Source organism: Rhinolophus sinicus, chromosome 17, assembly GCF_057876585.1.
Source record: "Rhinolophus sinicus isolate RSI-liver-muscle chromosome 17, RSI-T2T, whole genome shotgun sequence".
NCBI classification, from domain to species: Eukaryota; Metazoa; Chordata; class Mammalia; order Chiroptera; family Rhinolophidae; genus Rhinolophus; species Rhinolophus sinicus.
The window spans coordinates 4,120,520-4,144,516 of record NC_142517.1 but is presented as its reverse complement, the minus strand read 5'-3'; the positions used below and the strand labels follow the sequence as shown (position 1 = coordinate 4,144,516).

General features: G+C 43.7%; 1 protein-coding gene and 1 pseudogene across 2 annotated transcripts in view; one reads left to right on the top strand and one right to left on the bottom strand.

Moving 5' to 3' along the window:
• DSCAM (DS cell adhesion molecule) overlaps positions 1–23,997 on the bottom strand; it is a 639,055-nt gene that overhangs the window by 581,455 nt on the left and 33,603 nt on the right. The gene's annotated exons all lie outside the window — the stretch shown is intronic.
• On the top strand, positions 16,504–16,604 carry LOC141568189 (U6 spliceosomal RNA; annotated as a pseudogene).

Genomic DNA, 23,997 nt, shown 5'->3' with positions numbered 1-23,997 from the left:
CCAGCTCCCATCGCCAACTCAATTACTCTGAAGGGTTAGTGACATTTAATAAGCATATATGGACTCACAAAGTTAGAGCTGAGCTCCGGTTGCGTTATTTTAATGTTTTTTTAAAATATCTTCCCAGCCATGTCCATCCAGGCAAAGGAAAGACATGACAATCTCCTAAGTGCACAGACTCACTTGAGTAGGCTGGTGAGAAAGATCCAGCAGTTGTAGGGCACAAAATCTCAAAAGGCAATTCTCACAAGTCAAGAAACATTCACAGGGATCATTCTTTCTCACGGACTTGACACACACTGCCTATATGAGCACTAGAATGTTCTGGAAAGTCTGAAGCATCAAGGTAAGGCATTATGTCAACAGGTAACCATAAGAACGGCCAACGACTACTGTAGCCCTTACTGTGCTCCACATACTGTTCTAAGTGTTTTATATATTCATTTAATCATCATGACATCATTATAAGACAGTATTATTATTATTAACCCCTCTTACAGCAGGGGACCTGAAGCACAAGATATTTTGTCACTTGCCCAAAGTCATCCAGTCCCTCAGCAATACAGCCAGGATTTGAAGCCAGGCAAGTTGGCTCCAGGGTCCCTGCTTTCTGCCATCATGCTGTGATGTCTTCTGAGTAATTGTGCTTGGACAGTATTTGCAGCAACTCTTCCATTTGCACACAAAATGACCTAAGCCTGTCTAATCACGCTGCCACTTATATCATCCGCCTCAAGTCTGGCTTGGCCCACTCATTGGAGAGTTATGGAATACTGTCTAATTTACTACAGCGTCAGCCTGGGAAGGCTTCCAAGTATCTTCCGTCATCCATCTGCATTTCTTATGTAAGAAGTCAGAGGCCTCAGTTTAAATTTGTATCGTGCATTTTTTATGCCAAATGCCCACATTAACCCAATGGAGTTGTAGAAATAGCAGAGTGGGAGTAGATCAAATTACTAGATTTGCTACCAACTCCCCATGTGAGTATGGGCAAGTGATTTATCTTCCCTCCGCCACCATTTGGACTGCGTGGAGGCAAAAGGCACCAAAGAGCAGAGTGTTCTATTGTACAGTCTTTTGGATGGATGGCTTCTGATACTTGGAAAGACCGAGTTCAGAAAATGTTCTTCAGTCTTACAGAAATCGAAAACGCTGGCTTCCATCTTCAAATGTTACATGGAGTAGTTATATGTGCTAAATGTGTGATACAAGCCTGGAATAGTTCTGAGGCCACATGTAAGATGATTCATTGAGTTACATTCCACAAAAATAAAACGGCTTGTTAAACGTTTATCTCTTGAGTCATTATCAGTGTTTTAAAAATAACTCAGTAGTAACACTTCCACCTATTTTTGTATGGTACGTTTTAGTTAAGACTTCAGGTAGGCCACAGTTTAATGTGCCCTCCCCAAGGTTCACCATGGCAGCCACTAAGCTACCTGCCTTCATGAAAGTCACATGAAAGGTTCAGACCCCAGAGCTCATACTCTGAGCCTGTCAGGGTGGCAGCTGGTGCTTCTATTGGTATCATTCTCCACCCCCAAACACAGCAACCAAAGAAGAAAAGAGAGAGCAGAAGGAACGGAAATGGGCCTTGGACGAAGCCCAATTAAACAGCAATAGCCCAGGGAAGGAGTAGAAATTGCTGAGACTGTCACACGGCAAAGTCAGCAGGTCCCAGTTGTCACTCCAGGGAGGCAATTTACCCCACACCCAGTGTTGATTTACAACGTAAGAGGAGCAGCCATGGGTCCTTCCAATTCTGACCACCAGCAACACGTCATTGCAACACTATACATGCAACGTACCTGTGTGTCGCCACAGAGCTGAACCCATGCATTTGTCAAGCACTAGGTGGGGGTGACATTGGGTATTGCATATGTAGCTTTAAACCTTCTACTGTATGTGTGTGTGTGTGTAAATAAATCCCTGCAAGGCCTCGGTTCTGCTCTTGGAGAAGGGTCATTGTTTAAAAGAACTTCCAATGGAAAAGGAATTCTCCAGAGGGAGACAAAGGAAGGACATTCATGGAGTCACATGGGACATAAAGACTAACAGACAAAACCTCTTCCACTGCAGCTCTGCAGAAAACCAGAGCAGTGGTCTGGCTGCACATAACCAGTCTCATGGAACTCTTGGGTGGTATTTCTAACTCCTCCCACATAAAACTGCATAAAACGTCTTTCCCACGCCCATTAGCACTACACTGTTGAAAGCAAATGATACTGATGCTTTGAGGATGCCCCATGTGAAGATTCCATTGCTTTCCAAAGACTTCCATTTGGGGGTCATATCCCAAAGGAAATGGTAAAATTGCTTTCTCCTCGCTCTTCTCCTTTATATTAATAGCTATCGAATATTGGAAAGGTCAGATTTGATTCTGTGTGTAATGGAATGAACATGCACTATTTTGGGACTTAAGGAAAAATTTTACTGTAAGTCAAGATTTTTTAAGTATGAAATTCATGTGCCTTTTTATGAGGATATATAAAACATGCTATGGATTAATTTCTAGAAATAAGTCAACGTTTACTAATATCACCTTTGCATAACATACTCTCTCTAGATGAAGCCATATCAGGGCACACTTTATTAATTATTTTTTTTTGGTCACGCACTTAAAGTACACGCTTTAGTCCTCTGCTTCCTAAAGTCCTCTAGTACAGAAGTACTGTCCAAACAAACTGAATGACTCTGCACTAAACATTTTTTGGAAGTAGAGATCAATGCAATTAAAGAGGAAATAAATTTATATTAGGGCAAAGCAATTTGTTTTGAGCTACAAACATTGACTCTCTTGGGAGAAGTTCAAAGCTGTAAGTAGGAACCTGACCCCACTTATACACAAGTCTGCAGGAAATCTCAAGTTGAGGACCTTCCCAATTGATTGTGGATTGTTCTCCAGGAGTTGTGATAACACACTCACAAGAAAATGTCTTATTCAGAGGACATGAGGGGCTATAGTGAAGAAATAACTGGACCCATCCACACCCCCTTCCATAAGCTCACTGAGAAATTACTCTCATGGAAAACTGCCTTTCTTGTCCCGCCATGTTCCTGAAGTTGCCTAAAATAAAGGACAGGAAGAGCCTGCAAGGAACAGCACCCTTATCAGAAGAATTTTAGGAAAGACCTTTTTGTTTTTAACTGACAGAAAATATAAAATACCATTTTTCATATGATACCTAAATGGTTAATCTTATCCATGTCACTCTGGCTTTCCCCCAAACTCTGGGGCGTGTCATCTGATGAGACATCCAGGAAAAAAGGACTCAGTCCTTTCGGTCAGTCAGTCAGTCAGTCGGTTGGTCAGTCAGTCAGTTGTTAAATAGGTATTGATCTGCCTGTGAGATGCCAAGAGAAGCCCTGGGTACTGGGGACGCAATGGTGAGAACGCCAACACGTCTCTCTCGTGTGGAGGTTTGGAGACAGCTGCATCATCAAAGCCTCACGTACAACAGCACACTCGTGCACCTTTCCTCCCCGTACATTCCTACTAGTGTTTTCCACTGCGATGATGTGCTGCCTTTATTACTGATACAGGATTACGCCACCCAAAACAATCACTTAGATAAAAATCTCAGGAATACAGTTCCTCTCTCCTCGTGTTGAGTCCTTGCACCTATAACAAGGCCCATGAACCAGTGGGACCAGGAACACCTGGGAGTTTCTTGGACATAGTCTTGAGCCCATGAACCACAATCTGCACTTAACAAGACCCCCAGGACGTCTGCATGCACATTAATTAATTGTGAGGAGCTCTAAGACACTCCTCCCAAAGCTCATTCCAGGGGATGCTGTTTCTGGGTGCTGTGTGAAAAAACAAGATCTCTGGACAATTCATGTGGGAAAATGTTGGTTAAAGCAAGGCAGCAATTTCTTTGCCATGGGGATTTTCAGAGTCTTTGATGTTCATTTTAAATACTTGAGAGGAAGAAACAACCAGTATTTATTATAATAATAATAATTATAATAATAACCGCTAATATTTGTATGTTACTTACTATAAATATTTTACTTACTATAAGCTAAGCTATGCACTTACTATAAGCTTACTATAAGCTATGCACCAGATATAACTACAAATATATATACATAAAATATTTCATTCTCAGACGAACGTAAAAATTCAATATTATTGTCATTGTTTTTAAAATTGAGTATCTGAAGCTCAGAGAGGCTAAGTAATTTTCCCAAGATGACACAGCTAGCAATTTACCAACTGGGATTAGAACCCAGCTGTGCCTGATTTCAAAGCCCAAGGACTCAGTTCAAAACACATGGCAGTTTTTAAAACATATTTGAAATACTGAACTTTCCCCAATACGGACACAGCTTTTTGCTATTTTGTGAAGTTCCTACAGGTCTAATCCATGACATAGAGCTGGGAAAGTCTTTGCCAGAAACAAAATTTGCTGTCGTGTCAGACCCGCACTCTAGGGGAGAAGCCCCCAGTAATGCAGGAGTCAGGGTGCCATCAAAAGTGGCATCAGCTTTAAACATGAAGCTTGCATCCCAGCCACTCAGTAGATCACCAAACAATGTAAGAGTTTCCTCCAGACCTGGGACATCGGCTACACCCTGCCAAATTATCCATGTCTTTATTGGCATGCCATTGTCATATATAACATATTAGGTTGGTGCAAAAGTAATTGTGGTTTTTGCATTAACCTTTTAAACCGCAATTACTTTTGTACCAATCTAATAAAAGTCATATAGAGTCTGGTCCAGACACACAGTAGACTTCCATAATCTACTGTCACCATTGCTAAATGGCTGGTCCAAATAGATCTACCACATGCTCATATCAGTCTTGGGACTTATATCCTGTACCATTTCTCAAGGAAAGATTTACCTTCCTTATAACGTCAAAATGCTTGGGTTGTCTTGTACTGTTTAAAATTGCACAGTGGCTCCTCTTAGAATCTACTCGTCATGGTTTATTCATATGCGTGCACTGTCATTCATCCCTTGTGAATCTATTTATTGAGTTCCCACTATGTGCCAGGAAGCAGTTCAATATAACGTGAGGCTCTTCACATTTACAATTATGATCTGCTCAACCCAAACTTAAGGTACACTCAATAACGGCAGCCATTCAAGCACATTCTGACACAACATTCTATCCATGGATAGACGTTGGGGAATGGAAGTGCCAGAATTCAAGGTCAGACCCGGAAGACAAGGCAGAGAAATCAGGCTGTAATATTCACCTTCTCCTCTCTTTCCCCAATTTTATGCTGAGGAAAGCAGTTTAAAATGATCATTAACGGCAAACATGAAGTAGGAAAAGAAGCCACAGAAACATGGGCATTACAATATGTCAGCTGGAGTGAACACCCATCCGTCCGCTGGCTGGCAAGGTGACCCAGAGTGAACGACCTGTTTCGTTCTGCAGAAAGCTGACTGTGTGTGTAGCACTCAAGCAAATTAACACCAGAATCAAAAACGCCTTCCACTTCCCTCCCCTCTCTTCCGAGAATTCCATAAACATTCACCATTAACTAAATGTGTTTTGTTTAGCTCTGCAATGAATACATGCTATTCACTAAGAAAACATTACACAAATGGATCTAGATTTTTTTTTCTAAATCCGTATGTCTGTGGTCTGAAAAAAATAAATGTGTCACCAGCGCACACTGCTTATTAATGTAAAAGGGCAACATAATGAAAATTCAGGCAATAGGGAAGTGGACCCTGCCTATCCTGTTTTGTTTGTAAATAAATTTGGTTCCCTTTTGGGTTAAAGGGTAATTTGGTTGGTGAGACAAAGAACTTTCATTTCATAGCTTCACTGGAGGAAATACTGTATCATGACCTCCCAAGCGAAACGAAAGCACAGCCATAGCTTATTAAACCTATCGAATCTCTTACCAATATTGGTCCATTTCTTCTGTTTCATTTTGGGTTGGGAATGCTGGTTCTTGTCCCCAACTTCCCTGCCCTAGAACTAGTCATATTAAGTGACTTCTGGCAATACCTATTTTTAAGCACTTCCTCCAAAATCCAGGGTCCTATAAATTTAGCAATTTGGGCACACAATATGTGGATTTTGATTTTAATATTAGAATCCATTTACTGTAAAAACATATGGAAAGGATTCTATGATGATTTAAATCTAAAGGCATAATCCAACTTTTAATTTAAACCACATTATTGGGAGGACATTCAGTAATCAATCAAAAAGATTAGTTTAACATTTTTACCCTGTTTTACGGTGTAAGGAAATAATGTAACATTGTTATAGTTTTAAATTTAACCAACAAAAGAATTGTTTTCTACTAAGCAATCAGAATCTAAGTCTAGAATTTGTACTAGAAAAATGCTAATATTTTTGTGTCATTGCCTGGTACCTGCTTGACACAATAATAAAACAATATTGTTGAAACAATAACACAATATTACTAAGAACCTGTGACAATTATTTTACTATAAATGCTTCATCGTATCCTCTGGAATAACTAGAGGATATTGCACAGCCATCTGTTGGGAGGATATTATCAGGAAGATGAGCTTGACAAAACTTCAAGACAGCAGGAAACCCGAGAAGCCTTGAGACAAGAAGATGGGGAAAGATCACGGATAGCAGAACACAACTGAGGTAGAAACGAATCAAACTTTTAGAGAATAGCTCAAATCTTAATCCTTTGGCTCCACAGAAAAAGTGACAGCAACAGAGTGATTACCTGAGTTGGATCATAAATCAGGCTTCACACCTGCTCTAGAACGTGAGCCTGCTAGCCGTGACAGTGACAATACGGAAGTAGCTATGTAGCTTTGTAAATAATTGGGACAAAATTCCATAATCATAGCAGCTGCTGCATTATGTCCTGATAAGCTGCATAGGTAATTAAAATGTCACACATGATGCAGAAGAGTAGATTGATTTTTCTGCTCTACTTCTTAAGTCAGATGTTCATTTCCAGCCTCAGTGCTGGGAGCCTGGACCAAGCAGACACTGTCTCCATAGCTGTGATTGGGGTCTCAGTTGGTTTAGCATCAGTAAGTCTTGGGTGTTCTTCCCAACCAGGGCGGAGCCTGGGCTTTTAAGGGTCTGAAAAGGAATGGATGGGTGACACCCATTCCTTCCCAATATCAGAGGCTCACAAGGCACTGTCCAGAATTCACAGGAGCCTCAAACTGTGTAGTTAGAACCACCCCGCCCCCGTGAATGTTTACCTTTATGGAGCTTATCATAAGTGGCTATTCTCAGAGGCCCTGGTTAGAGTCCACTTTATCTTACACATAATGGAACTCATAGTGCTTAGTCCTGACAGCTTGTTTTGCTCTCATGAGGGCATTACTTTCAGAATTCCGCATCCTTCTCTGTGCTCGAGATTGAAAGAACACGATACGGGATAAGATCACGTGACTGATTTTCACTGGAGCTTTCCTGATGCTCGTATTCCCCTCATCCTGTTATATGGAATCACGTGAAGAGGCAATTGGGGTTGGTTGACTCTCGGAAAGGTTAATCATGTGTGTGCACATGTACGTATGTTGTCGCTAGTGCAGTAAAGCATCGAAGGTGTCCGGGATGCTACAGGACAGAGCACAACAAATAACTTACATGCGAGTTTACACAATTTCCTAGGGATCATATAACAAGTAAATAGTAAGTATCCCACTCATGTGTGCTATGTGCCCAGAACGCATCCTTGATGCTTCACATAATGGGGAAACATCTTTATGGAACTGCGATTAGCACTGACCGGCTGATGGAAGCAGAACCCGTTACTAGTGCTCTCGTAAATGAATGGCGGGTGGGATGCAGTTACATCTATCTTCTAAGAGGCCTAATAAATCGAGGAGGGAAACAGATAGCATGCAATACTCTGATGATATCCTCTTAAATCACCATCGCTCACTAGTTATTTATATAATAAGTAGAATAATAAAATATCAAAACATGTCCTTTTTCATTCTTGGAGTCAGGATACAGTGAAATGGTTTCCTGTCCTGTCTGGTTCCTACACACCCATTTGAGCTATAAATACATGTGCCCCTCCTCCCATGGTCTTAATCCCAACCCCAGGAACCCAGGCCAGGAGGCCCTGCCCAGCCCCCTGAACACGATTGACGGGGGCATGCTTTACAAAGGTGTTCTGTCCCTGCAGCCCTCACCCGGCTCAGCAGAGAGAACTAAATAATGCATCCTGAGAACACGAAGCGGAAAGGGAAAACAGTACTCGTTTCATTTGAGGCCTATTTGATTTTCTTTAGCTTTATAAAGAACTCATTTAATCGCTATTAGGTGCATAGATTCGCATATGCTGGGGGTTCAGTTGTGTCCCTCCAAAACTCCTGTATTGCAGCCCGAGGACCTCAGAAGGTGACCTTGTTTGGAAATAGGACTGTTGCAAATGTAATCAGTTAAGATGAGCTCACACTGCAGTCAGCTGGGCCCCTATCCAATATGGCTGATGTCCTTATAAAAAGTGGAAATTTGGACACAAAGACAGGCAAACAGGAATACCATGTAACAATCTATAAGCCAACACACACCAAAATTGCCAGCAAACCAACCAAAGCTAGGGAAGAGGCCTAAAATAGATTCTCCTTCATGACTCTCACAAGGAACCAACTCTTGGTCTCAAACTTCTGGCCTCCAGAACTGTGAGACAATAAATCTCTGTGGTTTAAGCTCCCAGCATGTGGGATTTTGCTATGGCTGCCCTGGTAAACTTAGCACGTGTGCTCTTGGTTGATTTCATGATAATATAAGAACCATCTTCAACCAGCTGGCCCCTTGCAGCCTCCACCTCTCAATCCTTACAAGCATAAGAGCAATATTATCACTGCTGATAAAAACAGGTCTTCACATCAATGAAATAGGTGTAATATATTGATCTTGCAGATAAGTAGTTCCCTCTGAAAAGACATGATGACCTGCAAACAAAAGACCAAATACCAGTTCGCATTGAGTCAAATTATTTGATAAGGAAAACCATGATGAAAACAAGAACTTGTCTAAAATGGTAAATTTCGAAGCCATTTCTTTGGTTCATGGCTGATATGATATTGACCAAATCCTATGTATTATTAAGCCCACTATAAAACAAAAAGCACTTTAACTTCATATGTAGACACATATGCACAAACATATATGTATATGTGCATATGTTTATATACGTGTATATGTATCTACATTAACACATATGAGTATACATACGTGTGTGTATAGCCTGAGATACTGTCACCTATGACATAAAGCAGAGCAGAGAATTACCACCAAACACATTAGAAAACACCAGGCTGACAGGCAAAAATAATTTAAGTAAAATTAAAGCTTTACAGAAGTCTCTGGGAGCATGCCAAAGGGCAATTATGCTCATTATACAAAGTCAAAAAAATGTAGTGTCCTCATTCTAACCCCATTATAACCCCGTCAACACACACACACTCAACTGCAGACCCTCTATTTACTCTCCCATCACATTTCAATTTCTCCAAACATACTGACTTCAGCTCAGCCAGAGGCTCTCCCCTCTGCCTTTCTCCCTTTCTCCAAGGACCCTTCTCCTCCACCAGCCACTCCCTGCCCTTTGCAATATAAAGCGTTTTCTGGGTCCTCTCACTTCTATTTCATTTGGGCCATGCTGCCGCAGGATGCCTCAGGTCAACAGCTTCCTGTCGGGCACGGGTTTCCTTCACAGGGGAGAGTGGAGAGGTGAGAGGCATGGGGAAATGATGTAATTCTTTCAATGCCCCATCTTTTCCTTTCCTTACCAAACATTCAAAGTAAAAATATTGTCACCCTTTCAAAAATTCAGATGGCTTTTTGGTAAGAAGCCCCGAGGTCTTTCAGACTTTCAGATGAAGGCCTGATTCTTTAATGCTCAGAAAAATAGAAGTGTGAGGACGCCTGAGGAGCTCCTCGGGGCAAGGGTACCCGGTGTGGGTCCCATCTCAGCCCTGGGCAGAGACTGCTGCAGCTCAGCCATGGTTTCAGGAGGAGGTGACGTGTCTTCGTCTGCTCGGGCTGCCACAGGAAACACCACAGACGTTTCCTTCTCACAGTTCTGGGGCCAGCATCCAAATTCAAGGTGGCAGCAGGCCCGGTGTCTCCTGAGGCTTTTTCCTTGGCTTGCCCACGATCATCTTCTCCCTGTGTCCTCACAAAGCCTCTTCTCTGTGCACACACAGCCCTGGTGTCTCTTCCTCCTCTTACAAGGACACCAGTCCTGTTGGATTGGGTGACCTTGGTGACCTCACTTAACCTTAATCACCTCCTTAAAGGCTCTATCCAGACTTAGGGCTGCAACTTATGAATTCAGGAGGACACGTTTCAATCCATGACAGGAGGGATCAACAAACACGTGACTGAGAAGGGGGAAGGACAGATGTCTGCTGCTCGGAGGCACAGCGTCAGTTGTCCTCAGATGTTGCTGGGATCGAGACAAAGGGCACTGAAGAGGCCTGTGATATCTGGAGAGTCGGGGACCCACTCAGGCAAATTACAGAAATAAACACCCTACGGGCCAAGCAAACCACATCTGTGCTGAGGACTATCCGTTTTCACCCCCTGCTGTAGAATTTCTAGCAACTTTCAAAATCTGTCAAAAACTGCCTAAAACTGGGCATTGGTGGCCCCGCTGTTCACTTGTTTTGCGTTTGCTTTTTGTTGGTGATGAGTACTGCATTTGTAATGGGACGGGGGGGAGGACATCTGACTCTTAGCACGTATTTAATTCCCTCAGACGTAGATGGAGGTACAAAAAGGGAAGGTCCACGTGTCACTTATTTCCTTCACATTTCACTTCTGGCCCTTACTGTCCACATGTGAAATAGAAAGAACTCATTTCTGCAGCCTGGGCTAAGCCATAAGGTGATGGATGTGTGCTGGTGGTCACCAAACCAGACAAACTGCTCCTATGCCAGGGAGATGTGACCAAAGTGTTCATCGCTCAGATCCTCAGACAGATGGCAGGCAGCTTTCATGCCACATGTCTATTCTGCTCAACTAGCACTGCCTGTCTGCAGTGGCCCCCGTGATGAGAAGGATTCTGGGGTTTAGACTGAACATGCAAAAGATAGTACACTCATTAATTAGCCATTCTGTCAGCGAGGTAGAGGGAGGGTTTCGCAGCACCTGGGCACGGAAGCATAGGAATCAAACTGACTTTCTAAGGTAGTTCTGTCTTGGATGAGATCCCCTGTGGCTCCCACCAGACAAATCCCTCCCTTTGCAGGTGTAACAAATGGAAACCGCACTGCTGTGTTTTACGTGGCCGACGAACACAGAGAGAATGAATCATTTCCTTGGGAATGAGACAAAAGTTAAGATCATGTGAAATACAGGTAGCGCTCCCACCCTATGATTTTAATATGAAATCCAGAGAAACAAACGTTTATTAGTTTGGTTGCTTGGGAGGTTGGTGGTATTTTGTGGTTTGATTTTTTTTTTTTTAATTATCTCTATAATAAGCTTATTGATTTTTTTTCCCTCTTAAAATAAGCAATATTCTGTGGGAAAAGGCCAACCTTTCTTGGAGCGACCTCTTTTTCCTGGAGATTATTAATTTCTTTTTAATAGACCTCATACAGCCAAATCAAATTTTTATATCACAAAGGGATTTGCATTTATCTTGAGCTGCACACTCTTCGTCGTCTATCAAACTCAGTTTAAGTTTCTAATTGAAATAATTTTTCAAGCGTTGAGCAATAAAGAGCCAATAAGTGATATATTTAAATTATTTATTCATCTCATTCATAATTAATTTGGTTTTGTTCCTTGCTGCACAGTGAGGCTAAGCCAATGCCTTTGATTTTCGAATCTTTTCTATCATTAAGCAACAGTGGCAGTGGCTGCTTTTTCCTCCCCCCTTGTGTTTCATGGGTCTCTGGGCACTTAGGCAGCATCAATTTAAATCACAGTTAAATTTAACATATTGACTTTGTTGTGCAGAGTCATGAATACAGCATGCATATTCGTAGTCAAACTGGAAAAAAAAAACTACACACGTGGTAAGATGAGCTATTGCCTTACCGCAGATATTTTCCTTCAGCATTTAAGGACGCACATGCCTTGGTCTACACTCTTCCTTCTGTACACTAACATGTATTATGTAATGGGTCCTCCACTAGCTGATCTCGTTAGCTGGTTTGTAGATTATCTGAAGCCCTTTACCGGCATCTCTATCTGCTTATCCATTTTGCAACACAAATGCATGGTCCAAATTGAATGCATCATTTTCTCCTCACCTAAACCATTTTCCTAGTCACAATTCCTTTCTGATTAGGCATCACGATTGTCAGAGGTCCTCGGTCCTTCGTCATAGTCTTCTCCCACAGACACATAAAGCCCAGCCCTGCTCACTCACACCCCTACAATCTCTCCCTCCACCAAGTTCCCAATCACTGAACACTCCTCCAGCCTACAAATACTGACCAATATTTTTTCCTAAAGCCCAGGTAACGTACCTGCCCTGCTCACAAGCCTACTACCACCTTGGCTCACTGAATATGTTTAAGCTGCCCAGATTCCAGGAAATTCAGGCTGGATTCTACCTTTGCAGCTTCATCCACAAGCACTTGGTGGTTGGTCAGTAATGAACCAGAGCTTCCGTGTAACAGACATTCATAACCTCTCATTCACCAGTAACCATACTTTATATGTATCCTTGCTACTCACACAACATCTGGCATACACTGGATCCTCAATAAATATCTGTAGAATAAATGATCAAAGAACGGGTCATAAGCCAAAATACAAGAGTAGACAGGAGGAATCAAGTGATCTGAAACTCAAGCCAAAAACTCAAAAAATGTGATGGGCAAGAAAATTAAGCCACTGCCTAAAATGATTTAGAAATGACTGGTTGTGTGATAACCCGCCCACCTGGAACTGCAGGTGAGCCCCTAACTGACCAAAGGGCCTCAGGTGACTGAATCGCTGGGTCCGTACTGGGCCTCTGTGTCCCAGCTATCGTGGAAGCCAGGACAGGGATCTTTCTCAGCGTGGAAGAGGCAGCGACCAGGCACTGAGGATCAGGGGAGGAATAAGAAGAAAAACAATAACAGTTATAATTGCAAACATTTATTGAGCTTCTCCTATGTGTCAAGTGCCATGTGCTACCCATTTCAGCTCATTCAATCCTGGAAACAGCCCTGTGAAAAGGACAAGAGTGCATAGCTGCCCAGTGGCTGTGGAAGATTGTGTTCTTGTCCCAACTCTTCACGCCCTTCCCTGTAGGGGAAGCTCCATCCCCACCTGCGGCCATGCGCAATGAGGCAACTTCCTTGCCTACTCACAGCAGGCTTGGCCATGTGATTTACTCTAACCAATAGCATGTGAACAGACACGACATAAGCAAATCCAAGCAGAAGTTTTAGGAGCCACTTCAGGTTCCCAACAGATGTAGGGAAAATGGCATGCCCCAGCTAAGGCTGCCATCAGAGTGGATCCTAAATGAGCAGATGTGTGGCCAACATTCATCCAGACACTGTCATCATGTGAGCAAAAAGTAAATCTTTGTTGTCGTTGGCCATAGAGACTTAGGAGTTGGTTGTAACTACCCAAAATTTAGCACTGGCAGAGCCAGGATTTACACCCAGAGCACTTTTATCCATCACACTATTCTGCCGCCTTAAGCACATGCCCTATTATTAGAAGAGGCCCTAAGTCTACTCTGATGGGCTCTGTTCCCTCCATCCTGAATGCTGGAAATCAGCATGCGACTCAAAATGTGTTCTGTTGACCCGCCAATGTCTGAGCATCACCTGGGAGTTGGTTAGATATGCAGAACCTCAGCCTCTCACTCCAGAATCTGCATTTTAACAAAATTCTCCAGGTGACGCATATTCACGCGGATGTGTGAGAAGGGCTGGTTTAACACACGTGCATGAGTGTTACGCTTCATGAAAGGGCACTCTCAAAGGACCGTCAACTGGAAATGGAAAGACACAAGCATCTGCTTGTTTTCTTCACCCCTTAGAGTTCAGAGGGGGAGGAAACATGCTGTAACTACAATGAGATTACTGTAAAACTTTCCAGTACTTGCTCTAGCCATCAAATAATGTCCTTTGATGGAGCACTGTCCTCACTGCTGACTATGTTGACCTCTTGTTCAAACCCAATGGTTGTTTATTGAACAAATAAACATGAAGGCCTATTAGTCATCATTAGGGGTATTAGAGTGAAAAAAAAAATGACATATTGTGCTTATCTTTACTCTCCTGTTCCAAGATCCTATTATTGGTTTATCACCTTTCGATGAGCAACATTGACCATTAACAGTAAACACCACAACCTCCCAAGCACAAGTTACCATCATAATTAGAGGAGGAATATAGCACTTACCCAGTGCTACATAGATGAGAACTCAATGCCATGGTCTCCACACAGTCCTAAAACCCAGCAGGCAGCGAGCCAGAACATCCAAGCGGTAATGGAAATGAGTAATGATCTTTCAAGATGGCAGACGATACAGGTAGAACAGTTACCCAGGCATCTCAGATACGATCTCCCCAGTGAAAGCTAAGGTTTTTGACAGGCTGGTTTATGAATAAATTCATGACGTGAGACATTTCCAAAATGTCTGTTAAGAACCGTTTCAAAATGAAGTCATCAAAATTACTACAAAATGTATACTTTAAATTCAAATAGCCGGGGGGAAGAGCGAGCTTGTTATGTAGAATTCATTACCAGTATTTCGGAGTGCAGCCTCTATAAACATTTGTTTAGGATTGTTTTTACACCAATTGTTTGGAACATAAGCAGGGAGAGAGTGGGATGGGAAATTTCAGAAGCCCAGAATTTTTTTTCAGCTTATTTTGTTTTTCCTGCCTTGTTAGAAATAAATCATTTCTCTTCTTCAAATTTTAATGCAATGCAAAGGATTTAATTTTTTAATAATTTATCGGTTTGTGTTGTTAAGAGTAGGGGACATCACTTTAATGAGGGAAATAGAAGCCATATACTAGGAATTTATTTCATTATCATCTGGGGGTAAAGATGCAAATTAGATGCAAATTACCTTCCATAGGTATTTCACTCACAATATGAGTATGTTCACATCCATAGACTCACATCATACTGATCTCTATATATTTTGAATTCAGCCTGAATCTGCTAAAAGATGAGATTAAATGACCAAGCCATCTAATTAGCCAACTGAGGAGATTTTAGGTCAAAAATATGTTATGGGGGAAAAAATTATTCTTAACATGGAATGAACTAAGAGGGTGATTAAGGATTACAAACAGCACTGGTCCACCATGAAGAAGGAAATTTGCATCTGACCTAAAAGAAAAAGCGGGTTAGATCAAGTATGCCCTCAGAACTAAAGAAAATCAATTGGGAAATAATAAAGAACAGAAATCACCACAGATACACCCAAAACGGAAAAGCCAAATACTTTGGACTACATAAAATTGAATATGTATATATCAAAAAAAGTTCACTATAAGCAAAATTAAAATGCAAACAATGACCTACAAAACTGTACATATCTGTTAAAAAAATTAATAACCCTACCATGCAACAAAAATCTTAGAAACCTATTTTTCAAATAACATACCAAAAAAGAAATGGGCAAAGCCCATGAACAGGCAACAATAAAATTCCAGGGACAACCTAAATTCACAACAATAGGAATCAGATTCGCTAAGTCAACTGTGCAAGATACATATAATAAAATAGAATGTTGCCATTATAAAACTATATTACAGAATATATGCTGATGTGGGGAAATGTTCAAGAAGCAGCAAAAAAAATCAGACAAGCACCTAATTATGAATACTGACAAAAGATATCCCCAAATATTAACAGTATCCATCTCTACAGTGTAGAACTACAACTGTTTTCTTGGCTTCTTGGTTTGTGCTTCGAGTGTTTTACAAATTTTACATATTCAGTATGCATTGTTCTTAAATTAGAAAAAAATAATAATAAAGCATTGTAAAAATTAAAAAGCATTGAAAAGTGGAGCAATTTAGTATAAATGAGGGGGAAAATTTTTTGCAACCCTATAAAATCATAGCCTAAACCACTGAAATGTCTTATTTCCAAAAGTAAATTAGTGTATTTTTGGGCAAATGTCATGACCCTACCCTGACATTTTTAGACATCAGCAGCTATGTTTGTAAGTAAAGGACAATGTTGAGTCACATATATAAGGAGATAGCTTGGACCAAAAGGAACATTCCATTTCCTTCATTCAGAGTCTGTGTTTGCCACATGAGTGAACATCTACTGTATTCTGGACTGAGCTGGGTGGACAGGACCAGACCACTGGGGCTTACATTGGGTGGTGCCTACTCTCTAACTCTGAATCCATACGGTCTGTGGGTTGAGATGGTAGCTAACACATCAACTCAAGTTTACTGCTTGCATTGCCTCCCCTTGTCCTGGGAAACCGATCATGTAAATGTATCATGATATCTGAGCAGTGAAACACACACACATACATAACATCTAAAATAAATGATCCTACAGTTTTAGTGCCTTGTTGTCACTGTTACAAACTAATACAAATGTACTAGCTTAAAACAACACAAATCGTGCTCCCTTCGCACATATACTAAAATTGGACCGATATAGAGAAGATCAGCATGGCCCCTGCGCAATGATGACACAAATTCACGAAACGTTCCGTATTTTTTAAATGTCTAATCATTATGCTGGTTTGCACACCTAACACTAATAAAAAAAATATAAAAAAAATAAAAAGGCAAGTTAGTAGAGAACGGTGATGTCTATTGGGCTTCCTCAAATCCCAACGTGACAATGCTTGCTTGTTAAATAGTATGGAAAGTTTGTAAATGCAGTAGCTCTTTAAAATTCCAACCAAAAAGGAGGACATTCTATGACCATTCTGAATAAACCCACAATAACAACAATAAGAAAAAACCACATCTATTATCTTACAGTTATGGGTGCAAGAAGTCCAAGATCAGATTCATGGGGCTCCAGTCAACGTGTCAGCTGACCTGTGCTCCCCCTGGAGGCTCTGGGGAGAATCTGTTTCCTTGCTTCTCCAGGTCACCTCCATTCCTTGGCTTGTGACCCCCTCCTCACTTTGCTCCAACCTCTTTTTCCATCATCACATCTCCTACTGTCCCTCTGACATCCTGCTTCCCTCCTCCAAGGATCCCTGTGATTAGATCAAGCCTACTAGATAACCCAGAATAATCTCCCCACATCCAAAATCTTAATTGAAATACATTTGCAAAATGACTTCCTCACCTAAGATAATCAACGGGTTCCGGGGGTTAGGCATGAGCACCCCAGGGGAGGTGGCAGCGTTATTCAGCCAAGCACACCCACCAGCCAGCCCCGCTCGGCCCGGCCTCCAGGGTCCTTCTTCAGAAAGCAGCATTTGGTAGTTGTTGTCGACATTTCAGAATCATGACAAACTGTGATTCTCTTCATGCGAATTAAACGGAAGGTAAGTCAGATAAGTGGATTTCTAGGAGGAAAAGGAATGCGCATTCATAAGTCTCTTGCTCTTTCCCCAGGTCTGGAATGAGTGCTGCACAGCTGACAACTCAGATGTTTTTAAAAACACATACGGCACATCTGCCATATGGTAGACACAGATGTGATCCCTGGGTTTCGCTTTACAAATGCAAATGATGGCTGTGACTTTCATATGGCCTCTCTCTGCCCACAGGGCAGTGAAAGGACGAGACCACCTGCCACGTGAGCCCACGTGTGCCACCTCATCGCCTCCCCAAGGCTGAGAAAACAACTGAAGCAGCCAACAGAGGTGACTAAAAATCTGTTAAAGAAAAATATAAAAGCTTTAAGTTCTCTGATGTGGCAGGACCAGGACGCAGAATCCGTCCTGAGACTTTTTTTTTTTTTTTTGCAACACACACTAATAACCGATCTCAGGCCTCCAGCCTTTCCCTTCTCTTTCTCCTCATGTGTTCATCACCTATAAAGGTGACATATTTGTGTTTCTATGATCCCCAAACTTCTGAGTTGTTTGGGGATCTTAGAATATACAGACACGTACGTACTGAACTCCAACTTGGACAGATTAGTAAGGAAAGAAGAGAGTGAGGGAGAGAGGATGGGAGGGTGGGAAAAGCTACTTTCACGCCCACATCTGGACCCTTGAGTGTTCGCAAAAATCACACAACTGGGAAGATTCGTGTCAGAACAAACGCATGGTCACTAACCTACACGGGCCTCTCCTGCTCGCCAAAATGACCCTTTCACCTTCTCTCACCTCCCTACACCTCAGACCCCTCACGCTCAGGAGCCAGTCTTCCCTCCGCCTTTATAGAGAAGAGATATACTCAGTTAAAAATGCCTTGAACCGCCTCACCTCCACCACCAACTCTACCAATGTGCCAGGATCTGATCCGTCCTCCCCTCGCTTGGGTTACAGTGGAGACAACGTCCTGTCCCATGCGAGGTGCTCTTCTGGCTGTGTCTGCAGAGATGGGAGACAGGCCCCTGGGGCTCTGAGTGTGGCTGTGGCCTTGTGGTGCTGAGTCCGCGCACCTTCCTGTAAGTGGAAGCGCAGACGTTGTTCTTCCGGAAGGGGATGACGCCCGGGGAGAAATGCTCTTAGGATGGCAAGGCTTTGGCTTCCTCCTCATTCCAAATTTTCTCTCAATGAATGATTGGGTTACTCCTGGGTCCTTGTCCTCTCAATTGCCATTGATTCTCCACTGAGGGGTCAGCATTTAAACATGCTCAGGTCCTCTCACTGAGTCCGGCTCTCCTCTGCCCTCACACCCCCGCCACGACTGACCTATCTGGCCCCTCCCCATTCTCAGCAAGCCTTCCCTGAGGACATGCACACATCCCGGGCTCCATTTCTCCACTTCCCAGTCACTCTGCAGCCCACTCTACCCTACTTCCCGCCCTGTCCCTGCTGATCTTCTACCATTTATGGCCATTGTTTCTCGGTCTTCTTTACTGAGTCACCTCACTTTGCCTAATCCCAAGATGTTGGTGTTTTTAGGGTTTTGAGTCCCTCTATGCAATTCACTCTACACTTGCTCTTCAGAGATCTCGGCCACACCCATGGCCTAATTCACCATCTAAGCCAGCTCTCCACTCTACCCAAGCCGGTCTCCTGAGTTCCACACCTACACCTTCACCTGCTCTTTGATACTCCAATGTATTCACAGGCATTTCAAACTGACCAGGATCACACGTGAACCTACGTTTCCTCCTTCCTCACTCCCCAAGCTGCTCAGACTCCATCGTTCCCTTTATCAGTGAAAGGCACGTCCACCCAGCTGTCCACACTGGACTCTCCTAAATATATCTCGAATTGGCCACTTGTCCTCAGCTGCGTGGCTCAGCCCTCGTCCTGGCCCCCATCATGTCTCCTAGTGAACTTTGACAGCTGCATAAATGGCCTTCCAGAATCCACTCCTGCTCTTCTCAAATCCCTCCTCTACTCTGCTACCTCTTTACCTTCCTATAATAATATGGTCACAACACCCCCTTTCTTAAACGCTTTAATAATTGCCCAGTGGCCTTTGACTAAGAGTTAATCCTTAATATGAACTACAGTCTGGCCATTGCCCACTTCTGTGCCACCCTCCCTCTCTCCGGGAAGATCCCTTCTGTTTGTTCATCCATAGCCTGTCTCCACCCTGTTCTCTGGCCCATGAATCTGGTCAGTATCGACTACACCAATGAGCCGCCCCTGCCCTCTGACTTCCGATGGGCTCTGGGCAGTGGGAGCCCCCCCAGATCAGAGGTGAGTAAAAGAGTGGAGTCCTCTGGCTCACTTCCTCATGAGTCTCCTGTGGCACCCATCAGCCAAGGGTCACTCCTCTTGTCAAAGCGGATCTCTCCTTCCAGGCTCTGGGAACCATTCCGCCATCCCCTCACCCCACCAGGCTCATGGACAGTGACAAGTTAGCCATCAGGGGACCCAGGGCATTGCGTCATCCTTTATGCTCTCCGGACATCCAGCCCATAGCCTTGTAAATGGTCGCTTTATTAAACATTCCCAATGTTTTCTCACCTGAGAGTGCCATCTGTTTCCTGCTGGGGTTCCGCCTGGTATAGCCCCCTCCTCTGCACTCCAGCCCTGCTGACCTTTCCTCAGTTCCTTCAGCATGCCAAGTTTATAATCCTGGATGCCTTGTCACAACTGAAGCTGGTCTGACTGGCCTGCGTGACCCACAGGCTACATTAAGTCCCCCACTATGTTTTCCTAACGCACAGTCTACTTTGTCGCTGACATACTCTGAGATGCTGCCATTGTTCATATAGCTCTTTAGTGTCAGCTCCACAGGAGCAGGGCCATGTGGGTGGCACCCAACTCCCACAATGCCCAATCCTGTAGGTACTCATTTCTACAAATGTACCTGGTGGGTACCTGATAATATTTAAACTTTCATTCTAGCTCTTGTATTATAAATGTAGAATAGCTACACAAATAGCTTTGGATGACCTTGGCGAAAAAGTGACATCATTTATTTCCAAATCTTGAAGGCGGTCAAAACTCATCCTTCATTTTGACAATGATGAGGTCCAGAAAGTGTACAAATGCTACAATATGCACAAATGCAGGCAAGGGGTGGGTTCCCATTAGCCTTATCATCATAAGAAATTATTCTTGCATAGCAGACCCAAGGTAACATATAATGAAAAGCATTATAAATATTTGATTAGTGGTTTATTATTATTGACCTCTGTTGCTGACTGACCACCTAACCATATGGTGCCCAGTTCCTTCACTGTAAGGAAACCATCCATGTCCTATAAACCTGCCATCTAAACACAGGTTCTCATACCTGCCTTTTTCCAGGCCAGCCTCCTGAGCCTTTGGATGGCCGCTTAGGCACTGGTTCCTGTCCTTGGTCTTTTGATTACCCTTAACTGTCATCAACCAAATTGCAGGTTCTTGGTCCTCCTGCCCTCACACCCCCTGGGGAACACCTCCTGTCCATGCCCCTTGGGCAGCTCCAGTCCGCTCCTGGACCTCCTCAGTCCTCACGAGTAACCACAGCCCTCCCAGCTCTCTCCTAGCACACCGAGAAGGGGGAAACCTTGACTCTTTCACAGGGCCTGACCACATAAAGGCCCAGAAGTCACAACAAAATTAAAGGGAGGCATGTTGTTCGTCGATGGAGAAGTAACAGCAGAGCCAGAACCACAGAGTGGCCAAACGCTGGTGGGGCAGGCGAGAAGAGAGGACAGGAATGAACAGGCTGAGGGTGGTGGTGAGGAGGGACATGTCCTACCCCCCTTCTAACATCGCCCCAAGGGGCATCTTCATATGCTGCAGCAAATGATTGTGAGACGCTGCATTGCACAAGCCACCAGCGCCCTTCGGCTTCCTGCTCACTGGGTGACACGGTTTGGCGCTTGTTGTCTGTAAGGGACGCTATAATCTGCTGCCCAGCCTCCCACCTCAGGTCTCAGGTACTCACCCCCTCCCTGCAGGGCATGTTGCCTGCTGGGAGCTCACAGCTGAGTCTCTCTAGAGAATCCACCTCAACCCAAAGAAGCCCCTTCACTGGAGACAGTGCTCATCCAATGGCTGGTCAAACAAGCTGTGGGGACCAAGCTCAAGTCGGACAACTCTGAGGGGCACTCAGCTCAGAGTGTCTTTCGGGGTCGGCTGAGGCTCTGGTGGCATCTCACAGCAGCTCCTTCTCTGCCCAAGCCTCACTGCTTTGTTTCCTGAGAGCTTCCCCCACCAAATGTCCCACATGCAAACCCTCCCTGATCTGTCTCCCTGGAACTGACCTAAGATATCAAACCTTCCTGCTAAAACACTGACGCAATGGCGGCCCCATCCCAATTGTCCTTCAGTTAGTCACTACTTCTAGTCACCACGCCTCAGGAAGATCAGTGGACCCAAATACACCCACCAAGGAGGACCTTTCACCTTGAGGTCCTAGCCAGGCCCAGCCTTTACACACACACTGTTACAATCTTACAATTGAAGACTCTGGGGGTTACACATTCACCTACTGCTCAGTGGGGGTCAAAATCATCTCCAGAGCATATGCCACCCACAGAGTGCTGCCCCTCTGCTTCGTGTAGTGGCATGACCCCTGGGCCACCAAATCCAGTCTCCTCAACCTGTATCTAGCCTCCAGTTTACACCCAGAGATTGTCCTACACCCCCTCTGTTGACCATTCCCAGAGTCAACCTGACTGGTCTTGAACAATCTTTGATGCTCCCTCCTCACTAGATGACACCCTTGCCTGATCCTAAGGGTGTTTGTTTGCACTCAGCTCTGGAATGTTAGGATCATATCATAACGTCCAGCATGCCCCAAGGTAGCATGACCGTGACCACAGTGGAGGCAAGAGGACACAGTTGTCACCATGTCCCAGGGCAGGACAAGTAGCCCATACCACTGAACAAGAGGCAGTGTCTTGGAGCTCTCCAGAGGCGGATGCTAATCAAGGGTTGAATTGCAAGATATCTACTGTCCTGCCACCTGGGGTGGGTGCGTTGTAACAGCTGCTGTAAAAATGGGCCTGAAGCTTCATCTTGTGGGGAAGCTCGAGAAAATTGTGCAAAATACATACCTCAGAAGTCTTACCTGTGGTTTGAGGGAGCCAGGTTATTTATACACTGCAATGCTCTGGATGTTTGAGCAATTCTTATGCTGAAATCCTAACCCCTAATATGATGGTATTAGGAGGTGTGGGTCATTGCGAGGTTATTGAGTCACGAGTTTGGAGCCCTTATGAATGGGATTAGTGCCCTTATAAAAGGACCCCAGAGAGCTCTCTTGGCCTCTTTTTCTGCCATGTAGGAAACAAGAATTCAGCAGACTGCAACCCATAAAAGGGCCTCCCCAGGACCCAACCATAGTGGCACCCTGATCGTGGACTTCCAGCCTCCAGAACTGTGAGAAACACATTTCTGTTGTTGATACACCACTATGCCTACACTGTTGTGCAATAGGAACCCGGACTGATTAGGTACGTACCACCACCGATCATCAGTTATTGGTGGAGGGCTGCTGCGGGGTGGAGGGGGGGGAGTTAATTCTCTGGCACTTCCAGCCTACCCTATTTGGACAGACCAGCCTTGTGGGAAAATCCCACAGGCAGTAAGAGACAGATACTGGCAGTTGGAAATCTCCAGATCACACTGACACAGAAAGGTCTGGGCACCTGCGTGTGCACTGAGAGCATCTGCTAGGGGCAGAGAGCACACCAGATAGCCAACGCACCCTGCACCCCCTCCAGGGCACCCCTCTGCTCCTGTGGTATAGACCGAGGAGGTCTCAGACCCGACTGTGCTTGTTGAGGTGTAGAGGTACGATGATGGATTTCAACAACCAGGTTCAGAACAATCCAGAATGTAGGGCACACTGCATTGCTGCTGATTTCTAAAACTAATCACCATATCTGCAGACTTCCACATTGCTCGACTTTCTCTACAGTGTTCTTTAAAAAAACAATAGGAAAAAATACACAGAGGATTTGAATGGACATTTCACCTAAAAATATCTACAAATAGCTGGTAAGTGCAATGAAAAGATGCTCAACGTTATGTCTTTGGGGAAATGCAAATTAAACCACCATGAGATACCACTTCACATCCAGTAGAATCGCTCTAATAAAAACAGTAAATAATACTAGTGTTGACAAGGATGTGGAGAAATTGGAATCCTCAGACACTGGGAATGTAAAATGGTGCGCCTGTTTTGGAAAACAATTTGGCAGTTTCTTAAAACGTTAAACCTAATTTTACCATATGACTCAGCAATTCTATTCCTAGGTATAGACCCAAGAGAAATGAAAACGTAGGTCCACACAAAAACGTGCATACAAATTTTCATAGCAGCATTAATTATTTTCAACCAAAAACTAGAAACAATGCACATACCAATCAACTGGAGAGCAGATAAACAAAATGTCCTACATCCATATGATAGAACATCACATGGCTATAAAAAGGAATGAAGCCCTGATACATGCTACAGCACGGACGAACCTCAGAAACATGATGACGTTAAGTGAATAAGCCAGTCAATAGACAACATATTATATGATTTCACTTATGTGAGTGAAGCAGAAAAGGCCAATCTATAAAGAAAATA